We start from the raw sequence: 20,723 nt of genomic DNA on the forward strand, positions 1-20,723 counted from the left end.
ACTAACTAGAATAGGTAATAAGAGCTTTTGTAAGAGATGACTCAATGCTTCTATCAGAAAGTTGTTGTAAACCCAAGGTGAAATAATGATGAATAAAAATATAGGAAAGCTTTCTATTTACTATATTTATATTATTTTAAGTCTTGGCACTTGTAACAACTAAAATCATCTGACAAGTGCAGCCTTGTGTTGTGATAGACAAACATGTCTTGACAGACATTACGAATCACTGGTCTAGTGTAATTGGCTATTTAAAATTCTGTAGAGAACCAGCAGTTATCCACCTATGGTCACAATGAGCAACAATGCCTAGTAATTGTAGTGATCACTATGGCCAGGAGCCTGAAGCAAAGTCATATCTAATTGCATCCCATCAGGACTGTCTTGCACTCTGGTGGGACTGACATGCTATGAAATCCTATCCTTACGTATCCCTCCTATTATCCCTAAAGATTGTAAGTGCAACGGAATTTGCTGTGCTATGTAAGAAACTGTAAATAAATAAAGTGGAGGAAGACTGTTTATGTAAAATGCTCCAAATTACACGTAAACACAATTTCAGTAGCACTGAAAAAAGAGACAGTACCTGAATAGAGAATATTTAAGGTGAGATAAGTACTGAGAGATACATTTTTGTGGACATTGCTAAGGAGCTTATGCAGTACACCGTGTTTTTGTATTGGAAAAATATAAACCATTAAAAAAAATCTAAAGCATTCTTCACTCAGTAGGTTTTTCATATATGTAGTAGTTTGTTAGGACATCATAAGGCTTTTACTCTAGACATCAGACCAATTAATGTTGTCTGGGTTACGTGATATATATTTTGTGTCCAGGGGCATAGCGAGGGTGGAGCACGAGCTCCAGACGCCGAAAGATCACAGGGAGCTGGAGCCGTGCACAGCAAACTCTGCCACCGGCTTGCCCGCTCTCCCACTCAGCCACTCCCTGCTGTGCCTGGCTGAGTGTCCGCCGCTATATTCAATTTAAGTCTCCCGCTGGACCGCCAGCCAATAGGCGCTGGCGGTCCAGCAGCCACTCAGAAGCAGCATTGGTGGTGAAAATAGTGGTGGACGCTCAGCTGGGCATAGCAGGGAGTAGGCAAGCTGGGCAGGCGGGGGGGGGGGGGGGCTGCAGTCCCCCTTGGCGACAAACTGTTTAGTCCCGCTTGGCAACAAGCTATTTAGTTCCACTTGACACAAGCTATTCAGTCCCCCTTGGCAACAAGCTATTAAAGTCCCCTTTGGCAACAAGCTATTTCATTCCCTTTTGGCAACAAGCTGTTTCAGTCCCCCTTGGCAACAAGCTATTTCAGTCCCCTTTGTCAACAAGCTATTTCAGTCCCCCTTGGCAACAAGCTAATTCAGTACCACTTGGCAACAAGCTATTTTAGTCCCCATTGGCATCGAGCATGAAGCCCCTTGGCATCAAGCATGAAACCACTGGCATCAAGCATGAAGTTCCTAGCAATGAGCATGTAGGTAAGTGGCACTTATGTGTCAAATGTGTAATGGGCATTTATGGTTTGTTATATAGTATGTAATGGGTATTTATGGTTTGTTATAAGGTATGTAATGGGCATGATGCGTGAAGCCTTATGTGTAATTGGCATTATGGCATGTCGCTTTATGTGTAATGGGTATTACAAAGTTTGTTAAAATGTGCAATGGGCATTACGGTGTGTGGTATAATGTTAGGCCGCACCCCCTTTTCACCATGCAAGAGCCCCACCTACTATAAATGGGGGGGGGGGGGGCGTGAAACATGTCCTTGCTCCGGGCACCGTGGCATCTAGCTACACCACTGTTGGTGTCACATGATAGGCCAAATTTAATAGGGTGTAATATTCAGAAAGTGAGAGATTTGTGGAGAGTTTTCCCATTTTTTTTTTAAATTAGCAATCATTTACACTGTAAAACCAGGTTGATTTTGCCATGTAATTGATTGCCACTTTAAAAAAAATTGGAAAACTTACACCCTACTACATTTGGCCTGATATATATTCCTAGTCCCACTCTATATGGGTTATCTTGAAGGTGATGCTCTGGAGCACACGTGTGCAGGGGTGGTTCATTTCTAGGAGATATGACATTTTAATTTTCACAATACTTTTACTTTAACTTTCATATCACGTATTATACTCAAATATTCATTATTTCTTTATATCTTAAAGTATTTCTTTAATAGTTAAGAAACATGGCGCCTGCATCAGTAAAGCTGTATCAACCCTTAGACCCGATCATTTTTGCGTATAGTCTGTAAATATAATATAGGCAACTGTAAAGGAGTATGTGATAGCTCCGGTGGGAGTCTTTTTTCATTATTGTGTGGCAGTTTCATTTGCCAAAAACAGCAGTTGTGAAGCCGAGACAATTGTATATACTAATTCATGTGCCTATACGTTCTTCAGTTGATTTTCACGAAGGTCATACCTGGAGTTTGCACATGTTCCCTTTGTTGTGTGAGTTTTTCGTGATGCTCTAGATTTGTGCCACAATCCACAAAAAAATTACAAATAATACCTCCCCTCCCCCCACTAAACCTGAACACAGAACCCAACACCTCCATCAAGCAGACAAAAACTCATTACCATAATCCTCTGAATATCAAAAATATCCCCCACTCCTTCCCAGTGAAGCGTGGAAACACCTCAGGAATTGTTACACTTCCATATAGCACACACTCATGTCCCTGTAACAGATGTCAAAATGGATGCCAGATAATGTATACAGATAGGCCCAACCATAGATAAGTATTTGAAGCATTGGGTACTCTGGTCTGGCAAAGGTTGTTTGTATGGGAGAAGGGAGGGGGTCAGGGCCATTACTCTGGGCACTCACTGGCAAACAGGTGACCTCAACGGTAGGCAGTCTACTGGGAATCTTCTGTGGAATATTTATGGCCAAATTGCCCCTGTGTGATAGTATTCACTGTAAATCGCTGCAGAATATGTGTGTGTGTGCTATATAAAGAAAAATTGTTAATAATAGTAATAATAATAATACTAATAACAACATAAAATAAAGAGAATGAGCAAATAAACAAATTTAAGTTTGTTGATTGTAGGGTCATAAAAGTATCTTAAGTATATTAAGTTGAATCCTTAAACATGTCATCTCATCATCTTTATTATACTTTTAATCCTAAAAGGAGTTGACCTTTAAAGCAGTTTCATGTGCAAGAGAAGATTTCAGCGCTTGAGACACCATAAGACATAAAAGTTGTGTGAAGGAGACATCTTGGAGCAGAGCGTGGGAGGAGAAATTTTAAGACAGAATCAGAAGTTGACGTATGGTACAGTGAAAAAGGAAACTAAAGTATATGAAAAATGAGGATGTATACACAAACTAGAAGCCTTGTTTGCCTGATAAATTCCTCCCAGTGACTCATTATCTAATGATAGTTTCCCCATTTGAATTCCAAAACAGAATTTTCTACATATCATTCGGTATTGAGTCACTGAAGATTTTTCAAGTTACTAAATTGACTTTAAAAGGACACTGGAGGAAAAAAGAAAACTTTATATAAAATGTTACAAATTGAGATGTGAATGTCAGTCCTTGCATGCTGACGCCACCTGCCTAGAATATATACATTCTTTAGACACGGGACAGATTGGCACATGTTACTTATACAATTAGTATGTGTATTTTGAGGTTTCATTTATGTATAGACCAACATAGTAACAGCTGATGGTGGGTATTCTAACAGTGATATTTGGTTGGTGGTGCTCCCAAAGATGTTCAAAACAGAACTGGAGAAAAAGTCAAAGAGTGACTACAGGGAACACTATAAGGTTTTTGGGGCACGCTTGTGAAATAAATGATAGTAGAGATAGAGTGAAAATTAAGACTTAACTTTTATTAGGTAGCTAAAAGATTATTGTAAGACGCATACAGAAAGAATGGGTACATTTCAAATACATAACAAGAACATAACAATCAGTTTTATGTTACACGCGTCTCTGAGTACAGAATGTCAATTCATAAAATTAAATGATTCAATTCAATAAAGGCGAAAATGATTAAACTGTCTCTCCTGTAACTATTGCATATACGACTGTCAAATTGGTCACAAATGTTCAGACAGTTTACATTAGAACTGTCTTTTGTTAGAACAGTTGGATTAGCGTAGGACACACCCTGTTTATTGAATTTCCCCACTCTAAAGTAAAGTTCAGTGTAATACAGAGTGTCCGTCACACCTTTGGAGGGAGAAGTGTTAACCTGGTTCAGCGAGAAAAATGAATATAAGCAGAGGAAAGAGAAGAACACATGACATACATCATCCTGCCAGTAATTATACTTCTGCTTTCTTGGTTAAATACAGCACCGGATATTCCCTAAGGGTCTCCCACGTAGTTACTGATCTGGCCCTTCACTGCTTAGCTTCTGAGTTCAGATGGTTTCAGGCGATCCAGTGTGGTATGGCTGTATTGCTCAGAGATGAGAGAGCAAAACTGAGTGAAGGTGAGCTGTAGTCAGCTTGCTGGCATTGCAGGGAAGACACCCCAATGCCTAGGAAATGAGAGAGCCTTTGATGACAGAGCAAGAGATAGGTAATGAAGTATGGTGGGGGAAATTTTTAGGCAGTGTCCCCTCCTCTGCTGTCCACCATCATACTCAGTATCAGGTGGTGGATGAGAGAGAGAAAAACAAAGCGGACCTCCCTTGATATGGAATTTAGAAAAGGTAAGTAAAATAAAGCTAGAGGCAGCGTGTAAGTTAATTTGCCAGGTACAATTGAGATCAATACAGTATATCCACTTGTCTTAAAATGTACCCTCTGTCCTAAATTCGGATAGTGTTCTGGGTGTCAGTATGATGGCAGTCTGAACACCCAGTTCACCCAGGGGTTGATAAGCAATGCTGGTACAAATGTTTCAGAAGCGTTACCAAACACCTAATAACTTTCAGTTTTATAGAGCCAAACTGAATAATGAGATCATCAATTTCACCTATGGTAAATACATTAGGAAGTTTGACACTGCTGTAAGGGGTGTGGTATAATACTCTGACAGTTGGGATTCCGACAGTCATTAGTCAGACGTCGGAATCCCGACTGCACAGCGTGGGGAGCGCAATGAAGCCCCTTGCAGGCTCGCCACGCTGCGGGCACGGTGGCGAGCTGCGCTCGCCACCTATTTTATTCTCCCTCTATGGGGGTCGTGGACCCCCATGAGGGAGCAGTCGGGATTCCGACGTCGGAGTACCGATTGTTGGAATCCCGACTGTGTTGGGGAGCCGTCCGGCACCCGCTGTAAGCTATCAGATATGCCTAGGAACCTGTCCTAAGCTACAGAAATATAGACAGGAAATATAATCAAACTGAGGAGAGAGAGGGAAGAAACATTAGCGGTCGGCGCCGCTGTGGCTAATTAGTGGTATTTGTTAAGTGCGATCCGAGGGTTTGTAGAGGTAAACGCAGGAAGAGACAGAGGGAGCTCGAGCAGAGCCCATTGCCTTACTGTAGCGATGTACCAGGTTCTCCGTAGCTGTAAAAGCGGTGTGCGGACATCAGTATGCGGCAACCGCTGGTCACGGAGTCAGCCGGGGGAAGGGGGGTGTGTCCTATGCGTCACAGACACGTGTTTCGCCGGGGCTTGGTCACTGACACATATGAATTGACATTCTGTACTCAGAGACGCGTGTAACAGAAAACTGATTGTTATGTTCTCGTTATTTATTTGAAATGTACCCATTCTTTCTGTATGCGTCTTAAAATAATCTTTTAGCTACCTAATAGAAGATAAGTCTTAATTTTCACTCTATCTCTACTATCATTTATTTCACAAGCATGCCCCAAAAACCTTATAGTGTTCCCTGTAGTCACTCTTTGACTTTTTCTCTAGAATATATACATATAGATCCACTGTATGTACAGCAAGTGTCAAATAATAATAACAAGCTTCAATTGTTCATGGATGGGACCAATTTAAGTATAAACAATTGTGTAAGGTCCAAATCCTAAGGCTTTAGAAATTCTAAAAGAAGTTGTGGATCACTTAAAAAGTTATGACTGACCCACTGTCATTGTCATATAGAAAGCTCCAAAATATTTTTATTGTATGCTCTACATGCTATACAGAATCAGCATTCACCAGTGGGTCCTAATTTACAGTCCAGCAGCAGTAGCAGCGATGGTGCAAGCTGAGAGCTACAAGTCCTGTACCCTATTGCAGGTGTTAGCAGGGCTCATGACATAGAGCCACTTAACTATGCCAGTGCACCATGGGGCTCCGTTGGAAGAGCAGTGGTGACATTTGGATCCTGACATTTGGATCCAATTTTTAAAAAGTGTCTGCAAGGTTTTCAGGGCTAAAAACCTTGCAGTGCATGAAAAGATATATAAAAGAGATATATAAAAGATACTTACCTCTTCGGGGGTCTCAGATAGTGTAAGTGTTCTCCCCTATCTTTATACTGGAGAGGGGGCTGCTGGGAGTTCTAGGGGGTTGTGGGAGACACAAGGTCTGCTTGGAGATTTAATTTTCCCAGTGGGCACACACACTCACAATGAGGGTTTGGAAGAGATCACGCAGACACCACAGGGGCAGATGTATTAAGATTTAACAAGAGATAAATGCAAGGGTGATAAACAGAGATAATCGTCCAGCCAATCACCTTCTAACTGCCATGTTACAGCCTGTGTTTGAAAAAAGTCAGTAAAGAGCTGATTGGCTGGGTTTTTATCTCTATCACTCACCCTTGCATCTATCTCTTGTTAAGGCTTAATACATCTGCCCCAATCGAAAGAAAAGGGTGGGGGGATTGGGGTGGGAGCTGGTTCTAGTAGGAACTTCTGCTTCATTCAATAAAAAACATCACGGTGTGATTTATGGTATGATCCAATTAAAAGAAAATAATTCTAGAAATGTTTGGAAGATGAGCTTCTGTGATTATTTGGACAAATCCTTACTGGGAAGAATATCTGTGCAGGACGTTTTTCTGCAATGACCTCCTCACTCTGCACATGTTTAATTCAGCTATTGGTTTTTACCCCTGATGAAGTCTTAGAGACGAAACGCGTCGGGTTTTTCATCTATAATAAAAGGACTATACCCTGAAATGGACTGGGCCTAATCTTTGCAAACACTACCGAATATAAGGAAACAAATTTCTGAAAAGCTGCATTGATTTTATTATGTCATATTGGGAGGTACAGATTTTGTATTAGGTAGCGCACCCCAATCCCCCCACCCTTTTCTCTCGATACTATACTATTCCTCACTAACAGGAGGAATTTTGGTGGTGCTGCACACACTATTGAGCGCAATTCAGAGTCGAACCCCTTCTTGTGTATAAAACATTTGCCCCAATGTTTGAATTTCCTTTTCTCACTCAGAATCTTAGAATGCTGTTGACTGGATTATAAAGATTAACGGGAATTAGTTTTCATAAAAATGTTATTATGCTTTGCACACAAAAAGAGGTGTCATCAGTTCTGTTATGAGAAATGATTCATGTAACAGTTTATCCAGTATATGGCAAACACCATGTTGCAGTAGTTTACATGCAACTGAAAATGAGTAGATTAGACATTACTTATAAATCATCTGACAAATCTTTTTGTCTGTGCAGAGAAGCTACTGTAACTGTAGGACCTTGTTAACAAGCCGCCATTAACAAAGCCAATATCAACAATAAACTACAATCCATCTGAAAACAAGGATTTCCCTTGACATGATGCTAGGCTTAATCCATCAAAATCCAGTGAGTGTTTTTGTACTTGTGCTTTATACAAAAACATAAAGAGGCAACACAGTCAGATAAAGAAGTAAATCTTCTGTGAGAAGCTGAATAGGAGGCCTACACCTTGGATTGGATGCTTGATTGTTCCAAGTTGTGGGTGCCAAATGCAGTGTACCTACTTCTTGATTTAAGAATGTGCAGGGCCGTCTTAATATATGAACACGGCACTGGCTACTCCGATTGTGATTTACACCCAATCAGAGCATCCAGGCAGCAATCTCTACCTTCCTTCTAGCCTGCAGCCACAGAGCTTTCAGGATGCTGATTGGTGAACAACTAGTTATCCAGCAATAACAGTGCTGACAGCCATTCACTATCAATGGAAACATGTGGAGAGATGGCACGGGACCACAGGATATTTTCAATGTATTTATTACCATGAATGACTGGGTAGGGACCCCAGTGTACTGCTTTATCCAGGGCTTACAATGCTGTTAAGATGAATTCCCCAGATGCTGAAGCAGCATTGGGGAATTATGCTATAATGATCGCCATTCCTCATTAATGCAGAGATATACTTGCAGATATTTTATAGAGGGGAAATCTGAGCAGATTATTTAGTATATAATGTAGGGAGCCTAATGGATTTACTCTCTCTATGCGATACAGGGATATGGGTCATTGGGTTGACTCAATGAAGATCGACATACATTAATTAATCACTGAATGTCGACAGGGCTAAACTCGATACTTGAAATAGTATAGTTGACGTGGCAAAGGTCTACAGGGTTAAAAGGTCGACACAAGCATTAGGTCAACAGTGGGAAGGTCAAAAGTCAAAAGGTTGAAATAAGTTTTTCAAATTTTTTGGTCCAGAATGTCAACATCAATGTACTGTGTCGCATAGCATTCTATTATATTCTCCCACCACACCGTAGTGGATGGTAGGGTATGAAATACCACCTGTCGGCACAAGTCGGCTAAAAAATAAAAAACTCACGTTGATCTTTTGACTGTCGACTTTCCCATTGTTGACCTAATGCTTGTATCGACCTTCTGGTTTTTAGAAATTCAGGGGTCAAAAATCAAAGGGGATCGTCAGGATTTCTAAAACCAGCACCAGGCTCCATGGTTCCCAAAATACGGGGGACAAAATTAGTAGGGGTCCCCCGTATTTTGACAATCAGCAGCGGCTCCTGATTGGCCGATAGGTGCGGCTAGGCGGCCAATAGTGCTATTCGGTGGAGGAGCCGCAGAAAGTAAACAAACTCTTTGCAGCTTCATTAAGTGACTGCAGGGTATCACAGAGGTCGCAATCCACGCATAGAAGGTGGTGAGTATGGTTTCCTTCCACAGGTACCAAGCACTTGGATTTCTACTAGACAAGGGTCCAATTTACATATGAAGATAGGTAAGTTGGTATGAGTGGGCTATGTATGAAATAAAGTTGTATTTTTCTGCTGTGTCTGTGTTTTTTGCCTATTGGCTTTGCTGTGGAACTAAGAGTCCCAGCAAGGCCATTACTGGGTCGCATTCTGGGACATGTGGTTCTCCAAGTCTATTATGTGGCCCAGGCTTGCTGGGACTCATAGTTCCACAGCAGAAACCAATAGATTTATCTTTAATTTACAATAACATCAGTCTGATGCCCAAAGCCCAGGAGCACCGGGGACAGCCCCAGGCTTTATTGGAAGGGGTCCCCACTCCTCCAGTGTGCCTGTCTGGGCTGACCAGCCACAGAGATGACTGCTTTGGCTGGGGGAACTTGCATAAAATGTTTCCCCCAGCTGTGGCATTACCCTGTAGGCTGTTTGGGCCCGATGCTGGATGTCAAAATACGGGGGACCCTTACTCATTTTGTCCCCGTATTTTGGGAACCCGGTCCGGCCCTTTAACCTGGTGCTGGTTTTAGAAATGCTGGAGATCCCCTATGATTTTTGACCCCTGGATTTCTAAAACCAGGACCGTTTTTTTGAGCCCGGGGCTGGTAAAGCTCAGGTTGGGGGGGGGGGACCCCACGCTGTGTTATTGTCAAATAGTTCACATCATATTAAGTTGGCAATTTCAGAAAAATTTGCGAATTCTGAAGATTTTTTTACTAAAAATCGCAAAACTCTAAAAATCACATCCTATTAAATGTCACCCCAAAATTCTACACTATATGAAAATATCCCAAGCTCAGATAATTACTGATATTGACTAATGTCCATGGCAAACTACTTTTTCAAAATTTCAAATAACAGTTTCCAATTGCTGTAATCAGAAATATCCGAAAGTGCAAAGACATACTGTATATATGTAAGAATATATGTAAGAATAATAGACTTACAGTATGCTCTGCATACAATATGCAGTACACTGGTTCAGTGGCGTAAGTTCGTCCCAGTTCCCAGGAGGCAAGATAAATATTGTTTCCCCCTCTAAGAGCTCAATCAGTGAGGTGTCTGTCTCCAGCAAGACAGGTCCTGGGTTCTATACAAATGAAAATTTAGAAATGTCCCAAGGAGCAGCCAATCCCTGCAGCCACAGATCCAAATGGATGACCACTACACAGTCCTCACTTGACGATATTCCAGAACAAAAGACAAATCTGTTGGCACTGAACTTTGTTTGCCTCCGTATCCAATAAACTTTCTCGTGATATAGAAAAAAAAAATAGAATAAAAGGGTGTAAATAATACAGTATTTATGATGAAATCAGTGGTGTAACGGGAGGGACCCCAAAAATCATACCAAAACTAACAGTGAGGTAGGTGTGAAAATAAACATAAAGGTATCTTTAAATCTTCATTTAAGGGATCACCAATGTGAAATAGCAGATGATCATGGACTATTGTAATCTCCAAGTTTTAAATGCGTTCTGTACTCACTATAGTGACGGATTAATTAAAGCATATAAAGGTTTCTTTCATAACGTGTAACGACCTCTCCAAGATCCCCATGTACAAAGAGAAGAAATAGCCAAAGAGAACTCCACAGATGATGCGTACCATACTCACTCATTAAAAGGATGTAATCAAACACATAGCGGTTTCTTTAAGCACCAATATCACTCAGTCCTATTTGTGCTTTACCTCATGAGCATTTAAATAAGGCAAAGAAAAATGGACTGGTCTCATTAAAAAAATATTTAATCTAAAAACGTCCAACTGTAATGTAGCCAATTGGCCAATAGCCATACATACAGTAAACAATACACATAAAAACAATATCACTCACTTCTCTGCCAACATGTTTTGGCGGTCACAGACGCCTTTCTCAAGGATAGAGAGTGAGTGACCTTGCAGTGATATAAATAGTAGTCTAGAGGAAGCACTTCCGGTTCATATAATGAAAATTTCTAGACATATAAACCAACTCCAGCAATAGTTAATATATACACACGGTGCCTGCGACATATAATATTGTAATACCCAACATACTGAAGAGTTAAATAAATCTCCGCCGTACATACATGCAGCATCGCGTCGTAATGGCACACAAACTAGACTACATGCTTCCGGGTCATGGAACGCAAACCCCGGAAGTCAGGTGACCGGTTGAATCGCGGGCTTAGTGGCACTGGGTGTTACCTTCCGGACTCTAAGGACCGGAGGTGATGTCCATGAAAGAGTACACACTTCCTGAGTGCGCGAGATTGGGCAATGACACATAAAATATGGAAGTACGAGTCCGTGGAATGCAAAATACCTATATTTAGATGGTAACCCATGAAAAATGTAATACTAAAAATAGTATGAAATATCAATTAGGGAATGTGCTTACTCCATCAATTATACATCTATAACTGGATATACATAGAATTTACATAATGATTCATGAATTAAGAAACATAAATATATAATCTTGTATGAATAATATATATATATATATATATATATATATATATATATATATATATATATATATATATATATATATATATATGCATAGGAATCCGCACACAATTCAATGGTTCATCCCGGTAGTGCTCACTCCAAGGCACCAGTCCACAATATAGAAATTTGAAAGGAGGGCACTCACCAATTCGCAGATAAAATATTTCTTATTTATTCAATTCATTAAAATATTGAACCTCAAACAGTCGTCAACGTTTCGGTCCGCATTTCAGACCTTCTTCAAGACTGACAGCAAAGCAGCAAGAGATCATACTCCAACAGAGACCTCAGGTCTCTGTTGGAGTATGATCTCTTGCTGCTTTGCTGTCAGTCTTGAAGAAGGTCTGAAATGCGGACCAAAACGTTGACGACTGTTTGAGGTTCAATATTTTAATGAATTGAATAAATAAGAAATATTTTATCTGCGAATTGGTGAGTGCCCTCCTTTCAAATTTATATATATATATATATATATATATATATATATATATATATGGGTACCCCAACCTGCGCACAAAGATGAAAGGAGCAGCACCTCTGAAGGATCCTCTGTTAGGAAGAATCCGTAAATAGGTATGAAAAGAAAAGGTTTCAGAGGGCGCTATATAATGATATATTTATTTTGACAATACTCAATGTCAATTTTAGAAAACATAAAAATACTTTAACCCCTTCACGACATTTGACGTATATATACGTCATGGCCGGGAAGTACTTCCTGACACATGACGTATATATACGTCATGACTTTAAACTGTCACTGCGTCTAGAGACGCAGTGACAGAGGGACGATGTCTGCTGTCCCTGACAGCAGACATGTCCCTGCATGCCCAGGGGGGGCTGCGATGCCGCCCCCCCGTCGGCGATCGCTGTGATTGGCTGTTCAGTGTGAACAGCCATTCACAGCGTTTTCCTGTGTTACCAGCGAATCAGACGCTCGGTAACACAGGTGTCAATCACCGCCGGGCGTCAGGGGGCATGAGGGGGTCATCGGTGACGATGACACCTCACCCCACCCTCACCCCACCTGCCCCCAAGGCTGTGATTGGTCCGTGGGACCCACGGACCAATCACAGCCAAAGCGCGACATTTAAACTAACGGTGACTGCGCTGCAGACGCCATTCCGGTCTGGAATAGCGTGCAGAGCGGTCACCGTGCCTATCTGCCGTGATACTGACCTGATCCTTGCTAATACTTACCTGATCCTTGCAAATACCTTACCTGATCACTTGATCACTGCTTGTAGCGTGCTGGACGCTTCCTGGATCTGACTTCCTGAGACTTCCTGCTGCTGCTGCAGTGTGATAGAGAGATAGAGAGATAGAGAGAGTGATAGAGAGAGATAGAGAGATAGTGACAGAGAGAGCTATATTTTGTGTCTGCTACCCCCCCTTTTTGGGGGTGCAGGGGTTTTTTATATATAAATAACTGTCAGTGCTGCTGCTGCAGTGTCATAGAGTGATAGATAGTGATAGATAGTGATAGATAGTGATAGATAGTGAGAGATAGAGAGATTTGTGTCTGCTACCCCCCCTTTTTGGGGGTGCAGGTTTTTTTTTATATATATAACTGTCAGTGCTGCTGCTGCAGTGTCATAGAGTGATAGATAGTGATAGATAGTGAGAGATAGAGAGATAGAGAGAGATAGTGACAGAGAGTGATAGAGAGTGTATATTTTGTGTCTGCTACCCCCCCTTTTTGGGGGTGCAGGTTTTTTTTTATACATATAACTGTCAGTGCTGCTGCTGCAGTGTCCTAGAGTGATAGATAGTGATAGATAGTGATAGATTTGTGTCTGCTACCCCCGCCTTTTGTGCTGATCACTATATCTGAGGTGATCAGCAACTTTTTGGGGGCGCAGAGGTTTTTTTTTTTTATATATACCTGTCAGTTGCTGCCAGTTGCACTGTCAGTTGCACCAAAGGTTGTGCACCTGCTGCCCCTCACTGGTAATCAGTGTCGCATCACTGATCACCTTTTTTTTTTTTTTGTGGGTGCTGTGTGGTCTTTTTTTAATTTTTTTTTTACACACACTGTGATTTTGTGGGTGTCCTGTGGCCACTGTGCGCTGATCAGTGACGTACATCACTGATCAGCTTTTTCGGCACAGGGTTGATCTATTTTTTTTTTTTTGATCAAATTCCTGTTGCCTTTGAGCGCTGTTCAGTGACGGACGTTACTGACCAACATCTGTGCTCAATTTTTGGTGCAGGACCTTTTTTTTTGTTTTTTTAACCCCTTCAATTTTTTTTTTTTAACCCCTTCAATTTTTTTTTTTTAACCCCTTCAATTTTTTTTTTTTTTGTATAAAGTATTTTTTTTTTCTGCACTACATATACACTACACACTACATACCCCCCGGGTTGAAATAAAGTTTGTACCCCCCCTACACTATACACGTGTTGAAACATTTCACTACCAGTAACACAAAAATAAAAATGGCATCCCAAATGTCATCCCAAATGTCATCCCAGTCATCCAGAAGAATGTATTCAGTGGAGGAGGCATATGCCATGCTTGCCTCTGACTCTGACACAGCCAGTGAGGCAAGCGGGGAATTTGAAGGATTCGTCTTAAGCTCCTTTTCCTCCTCTGGTGATGAGGGACCCCCTCAAAGACGCCCCCGTAGAGCAGCTGAGACCCCCCCCCAATAATTGATCTCGTATGGACCCCACCACCAGACAATTTTGAGCCCCAGGTTCCTGAGTTTTTGGCCATGCCAGGAATCCAATTTGATTCCACAGGTCTCAGAGAAATTGACTTTTTCAAATTATTTTTCTCTGATGATTTTATAAATTTAATGGTGGACCAAACTAATTTATATGCCCAGCAGTTTATTGCTCAAAACCCCACGTCATCATTTGCTAGGTGGACCCCTGTAGATGCAGTAGAGATGATGACGTTTTGGGGTCTGGTGTTTCATATGGGCATAGTAAAAAAGCCACAAATTAGGCAATATTGGAGTACAGATGTTCTGTACAGCACCCCATTTTACCGTATGGCCATGACTCGGACTCGTTTTGAGGCAATCCATAAATTTATACATTACACCGATAATGCACAGTGCCCACCCAGAGATGATCCCACCTTTGACAGGCTATTCAAAGTCAGATCATTTCAGTGCCAAATTTGCAGAGCTATACATCCCTGATAAATGTATTAGCATCGACGAGTCCCTTATACATTTTAAAGGAAGGGTTAAATTCCGCCAGTACCTTCCCAGTAAGAGGGCAAGGTATGGCATAAAAATGTATAAGCTGTGTGAAAGCACCACAGGGTACACCCACAAGTTTAGGGTATATGAAGGGAAGGATTCAAGAATTGAACCGCCAGAATGCCCCCCCTCCCTCGTAGGTGTTAGTGGAAAAATTGTCTGGGATTTAATGCACCCCTTCCTGGATAAGGGTTATCACCTCTATGTGGATAACTTTTACACCAGCATCCCCCTGTTTAAGGCCCTTGGTTCAAGAGGTACAGCAGCTTGCGGTACTGTGCGTAAGAACCAAAGAGGCCTCCCAAAAACGCACATTGCCCAAGTAATGAGAAGGGGTGAGAGCAGGGGAATATGCACCGAAAATATGTTGTTGGTCAAATATAAGGACAAGAGGGATGTCCTTATACTGACAACAATTCATGGAGACAGTACCACCTCCATCACTGTACGAGGTACCAGTACCCACACCTCAAAACCAAATTGTATCCTAGATTACAATAAGTACATGGGCGGAGTGGATCTTTCAGATCAGGTACTGAAGCCGTACAGTGCCCTGCGGAAAACAAATATCTGGTACAAGAAGCTGGCCGTGTATATCATCCAGATGGCACTGTATAACGCTTACGTGCTATTCCGTTCTACCGGCCAGAGGGGGACATTTATGCACTTTCAAGAGGAAGTCATAAAGGGCCTAATATTTGGGAACCAGCAGGCAGAGGGCCCCAGTACTTCTAGTACTGGCCCCCGTATTGTACCAGGGCAGCATTTTCCCAACGAAATCCCCTCCACTGCAAGAAAGGGCAGGACACAAAAAAGGTGCAAAGTTTGCTATAAAAAGGGAATAAGAAAGGAAACTATTTTCCACTGTGAAACTTGCCCCGACAAACCCGGCCTATGTATAAAGGAGTGTTTCAAAATATACCACACATCTATGGATTATTAGGTTCATCATTTCACCGTGCTTCGGGGGTCTTGCTAATGCCACATAGCACCCACCATTCATTCCACCAGAATCTGAGCTGCAAAATCCAAAAATCACTCCTTCCCTTCTGAGTCCTGCCATGCACCCAACTGGTATTTTTTGGTCACATGTGAGGCATTGCCGTACTCTGGAGAAATGGGGGCACAGATTTTGGGGTGCTTTGTCTCCTTCATTCCTTGTGAAAATGAAAAATTTTGAGCCAGAAGTACATTTTTGTGTAAAAAAAATGTAATTTTTCATTTTCACAGCCCAGTTGTACCAAAATTGGTGAAACCCCTGGGGGTTTGAAATGTACACTATACCCCTAGATGAATTCCCTGAGGGGTGTAGTTTGCAAAATGGGGTCACTTGTGGGGGGGTTCCACTGTATTGGTAATGCAACATAGCACCCACCATTCATTCCACCAAAATCTGTGCTCCAAAATCCAAAAATCACTCCTTCCCTTCTGAGTCCTGCCATGCACCCAACTGGTATTTTTTGGTCACATGTGAGGCATTGCCGTACTCTGGAGAAATGGGGGCACAGATTTTGGGGTGCTTTGTATCCTTCATTCCTTGTGAAAATGAAAAATTTTGAGCCAGAAGTACATTTTTGTGTAAAAAAAATGTAATTTTTCATTTTCACAGCCCAGTTGTACCAAAATTGGTGAAACCCCTGGGGGTTTGAAATGTACACTATATCCCTAGATGAATTCCCTGAGGGGTGTAGTTTGCAAAATGGGGTCACTTGTGGGGGGGTTCCACTGTATTGGTAATGCAACATAGCACCCACCATTCATTCCACCAAAATCTGTGCTCCAAAATCCAAAAATCACTCCTTCCCTTCTGAGTCCTGCCATGCACCCAACTGGTATTTTTTGGTCACATGTGATGCATTGCCGTACTCTGGAGAAATGGGGGCACAGATTTTGGGGTGCTTTGTCTCCTTCATTCCTTGTGAAAATGAAAATTTTTTAGCCAGAACTGCATTTTTGTGTAAAAAAATGTAATTTTTCATTTTCACTGCCCAGTTGTATCAAAATTGGTAAAACACCTTGGGGTTTGAAATGTACACTATACCCCTAGATGAATTCCCTGAGGGGTGTACTTTGCAAAATGGGGTGACTTGTGGGGGGGTTCCACTGTATTGGTGCTTTGGGAGTCTTGCTAATGCAACATGGCACCCACCATTCATTCCACCAAAATCTGTGCTGCCAAATCCAAAAATCACTCCTTCCCTTCTGAGTCCTGCCATGCGCCCAACTGGTATTTTTTGGTCACATGTGAGGCATTGCCGTACTCGGGAGAAATTGGGGCACAGATTTTGGGGTGCTTTGTCTCCTTCATTCCTTGTGAAAATGAAAAATTTTGAGCCAGAACTGCATTTTTGTGTAAAAAAATGTAATTTTTCATTTTCACTGCCCAGTTGTATCAAAATTGGTGAAACCCCTGGGGGTTTGAAATGTACACTATACCCCTAGATGAATTCCCTGAGGGGTGTACTTTGCAAAATGGGGTGACTTGTGGGGGGGTTCCACTGTATTGGTGCTTTGGGAGTCTTGCTAATGCAACATGGCACCCACCATTCATTCCACCAAAATCTGTGCTGCCAAATCCAAAAATCACTCCTTCCCTTCTGAGTCCTGCCATGCGCCCAACTGGTATTTTTTGGTCACATGTGAGGCATTGCCGTACTCGGGAGAAATTGGGGCACAGATTTTGGGGTGCTTTGTCTCCTTCATTCCTTGTGAAAATGAAAAATTTTGAGCCAGAACTGCATTTTTGTGTAAAAAAATGTAATTTTTCATTTTCACTGCCCAGTTGTATCAAAATTGGTGAAACCCCTGGGGGTTTGAAATGTACACTATACCCCTAGATGAATTCCCTGAGGGGTGTACTTTGCAAAATGGGGTGACTTGTGCGGGGGTTCCACTGTATTGGTGCTTTGGGAGTCTTGCTAATGCAACATGGCACCCACCATTCATTCCACCAAAATCTGTGCTGCCAAATCCAAAAATCACTCCTTCCCTTCTGAGTCCTGCCATGCGCCCAACTGGTATTTTTTGGTCACATGTGAGGCATTGCCGTACTCGGGAGAAATTGGGGCACAGATTTTGGGGTGCTTTGTCTCCTTCATTCCTTGTGAAAATGAAAAATTTTGAGCCAGAACTGCATTTTTGTGTAAAAAAATGTAATTTTTCATTTTCACTGCCCAGTTGTATCAAAATTGGTGAAACCCCTGGGGGTTTGAAATGTACACTATACCCCTAGATGAATTCCCTGAGGGGTGTACTTTGCAAAATGGGGTGACTTGTGGGGGGGTTCCACTGTATTGGTGCTTTGGGAGTCTTGCTAATGCAACATGGCACCCACCATTCATTCCACCAAAATCTGTGCTGCCAAATCCAAAAATCACTCCTTCCCTTCTGAGTCCTGCCATGCGCCCAACTGGTATTTTTTGGTCACATGTGAGGCATTGCCGTACTCAGGAGAAATTGGGGCACAGATTTTGGGGTGCTTTGTCTCCTTCATTCCTTGTGAAAATGAAAAATTTTGAGCCAGAACTGCATTTTTGTGTAAAAAAATGTAATTTTTCATTTTCACTGCCCAGTTGTATCAAAATTGGTGAAACCCCTGGGGGTTTGAAATGTACACTATACCCCTAGATGAATTCCCTGAGGGGTGTACTTTGCAAAATGGGGTGACTTGTGGGGGGGTTCCACTGTATTGGTGCAACATAGCACCCACCATTCATTCCACCAAAATCTGTGCTGCAAAATCCAAAAATCACTCCTTCCCTTCTGAGTCCTGCCATGCGCCCAACTGGTATTTTTTGGTCACATGTGAGGCATTGCCGTACTCGGGAGAAATTGGGGCACAGATTTTGGGGTGCTTTGTCTCCTTCATTCCTTGTTAAAATGAAAAATTTTGAGCCAGAACTGCATTTTTGTGTAAAAAATTGTAATTTTTCATTTTCACTGCCCAGTTGTATCAAAATTGGTGAAACCCCTGGGGGTTTCAAATGTACACTATACCCCTAGATGAATTCCCTGAGGGGTGTACTTTGCAAAATGGGGTGACTTGTGGGGGGGTTCCACTGTATTGGTGCTTTGGGAGTCTTGCTAATGCAACATGGCACCCACCATTCATTCCACCAAAATCTGTGCTGCCAAATCCAAAAATCACTCCTTCCCTTCTGAGTCCTGCCATGCACCCAACTGGTATTTTTTGGTCACATGTGATGCATTGCCGTACTCTGGAGAAATGGGGGCACAGATTTTGGGGTGCTTTGTCTCCTTCATTCCTTGTGAAAATGAAAATTTTTTAGCCAGAACTGCATTTTTGTGTAAAAAAATGTAATTTTTCATTTTCACTGCCCAGTTGTATCAAAATTGGTGAAACCCCTTGGGGTTTGAAATGTACACTATACCCCTAGATGAATTCCCTGAGGGGTGTACTTTGCAAAATGGGGTGACTTGTGGGGGGGTTCCACTGTATTGGTGCTTTGGGAGTCTTGCTAATGCAACATGGCACCCACCATTCATTCCACCAAAATCTGTGCTGCCAAATCCAAAAATCACTCCTTCCCTTCTGAGTCCTGCCATGCGCCCAACTGGTATTTTTTGGTCACATGTGAGGCATTGCCGTACTCGGGAGAAATTGGGGCACAGATTTTGGGGTGCTTTGTCTCCTTCATTCCTTGTGAAAATGAAAAATTTTGAGCCAGAACTGCATTTTTGTGTAAAAAAATGTAATTTTTCATTTTCACTGCCCAGTTGTATCAAAATTGGTGAAACCCCTGGGGGTTTGAAATGTACACTATACCCCTAGATGAATTCCCTGAGGGGTGTACTTTGCAAAATAGGGTGACTTGTGGGGGGGTTCCACTGTATTGGTGCTTTGGGAGTCTTGCTAATGCAACATGGCACCCACCATTCATTCCACCAAAATCTGTGCTGCCAAATCCAAAAATCACTCCTTCCCTTCTGAGTCCTGCCATGCGCCCAACTGGTATTTTTTGGTCACATGTGAGGCATTGCCGTACTCGGGAGAAATTGGGGCACAGATTTTGGGGTGCTTTGTCTCCTTCATTCCTTGTGAAAATGAAAAATTTTGAGCCAGAACTGCATTTTTGTGTAAAAAAATGTAATTTTTCATTTTCACTGCCCAGTTGTATCAAAATTGGTGAAACCCCTGGGGGTTTGAAATGTACACTATACCCCTAGATGAATTCCCTGAGGGGTGTACTTTGCAAAATGGGGTGACTTGTGCGGGGGTTCCACTGTATTGGTGCTTTGGGAGTCTTGCTAATGCAACATGGCACCCACCATTCATTCCACCAAAATCTGTGCTGCCAAATCCAAAAATCACTCCTTCCCTTCTGAGTCCTGCCATGCGCCCAACTGGTATTTTTTGGTCACATGTGAGGCATTGCCGTACTCGGGAGAAATTGGGGCACAGATTTTGGGGTGCTTTGTCTCCTTCATTCCTTGTGAAAATGAAAAATTTTGAGCCAGAACTGCATTTTTGTGTAAAAAAATGTAATTTTTCATTTTCACTGCCCAGTTGTATCAAAATTGGTGAAACCCCTGGGGGTTTGAAATGTACACTATACCCCTAGATGAATTCCCTGAGGGGTGTACTTTGCAAAATGGGGTGACTTGTGGGGGGGTTCCACTGTATTGGTGCTTTGGGAGTCTTGCTAATGCAACATGGCACCCACCATTCATTCCACCAAAATCTGTGCTGCCAAATCCAAAAATCACTCCTTCCCTTCTGAGTCCTGCCATGCGCCCAACTGGTATTTTTTGGTCACATGTGAGGCATTGCCGTACTCGGGAGAAATTGGGGCACAGATTTTGGGGTGCTTTGTCTCCTTCATTCCTTGTGAAAATGAAAAATTTTGAGCCAGAACTGCATTTTTGTGTAAAAAAATTTAATTTTTCATTTTCACTGCCCAGTTGTATCAAAATTGGTG

General features: G+C 42.0%; 1 protein-coding gene and 1 pseudogene across 1 annotated transcript in view; both read right to left on the reverse strand.

Annotated features, from left to right (window-relative positions):
• Nucleotides 1–20,723, reverse strand: part of WNT2B (Wnt family member 2B) — a 101,220-nt gene that overhangs the window by 72,806 nt on the left and 7,691 nt on the right. The window lies entirely within an intron of this gene.
• On the reverse strand, nt 4,321–4,438 carry LOC146060822 (5S ribosomal RNA; annotated as a pseudogene).

This window comes from Crinia signifera, chromosome 2, assembly GCF_055691185.1.
Source record: "Crinia signifera chromosome 2, ASM5569118v1, whole genome shotgun sequence".
NCBI lineage: Eukaryota > Metazoa > Chordata > Amphibia > Anura > Myobatrachidae > Crinia > Crinia signifera.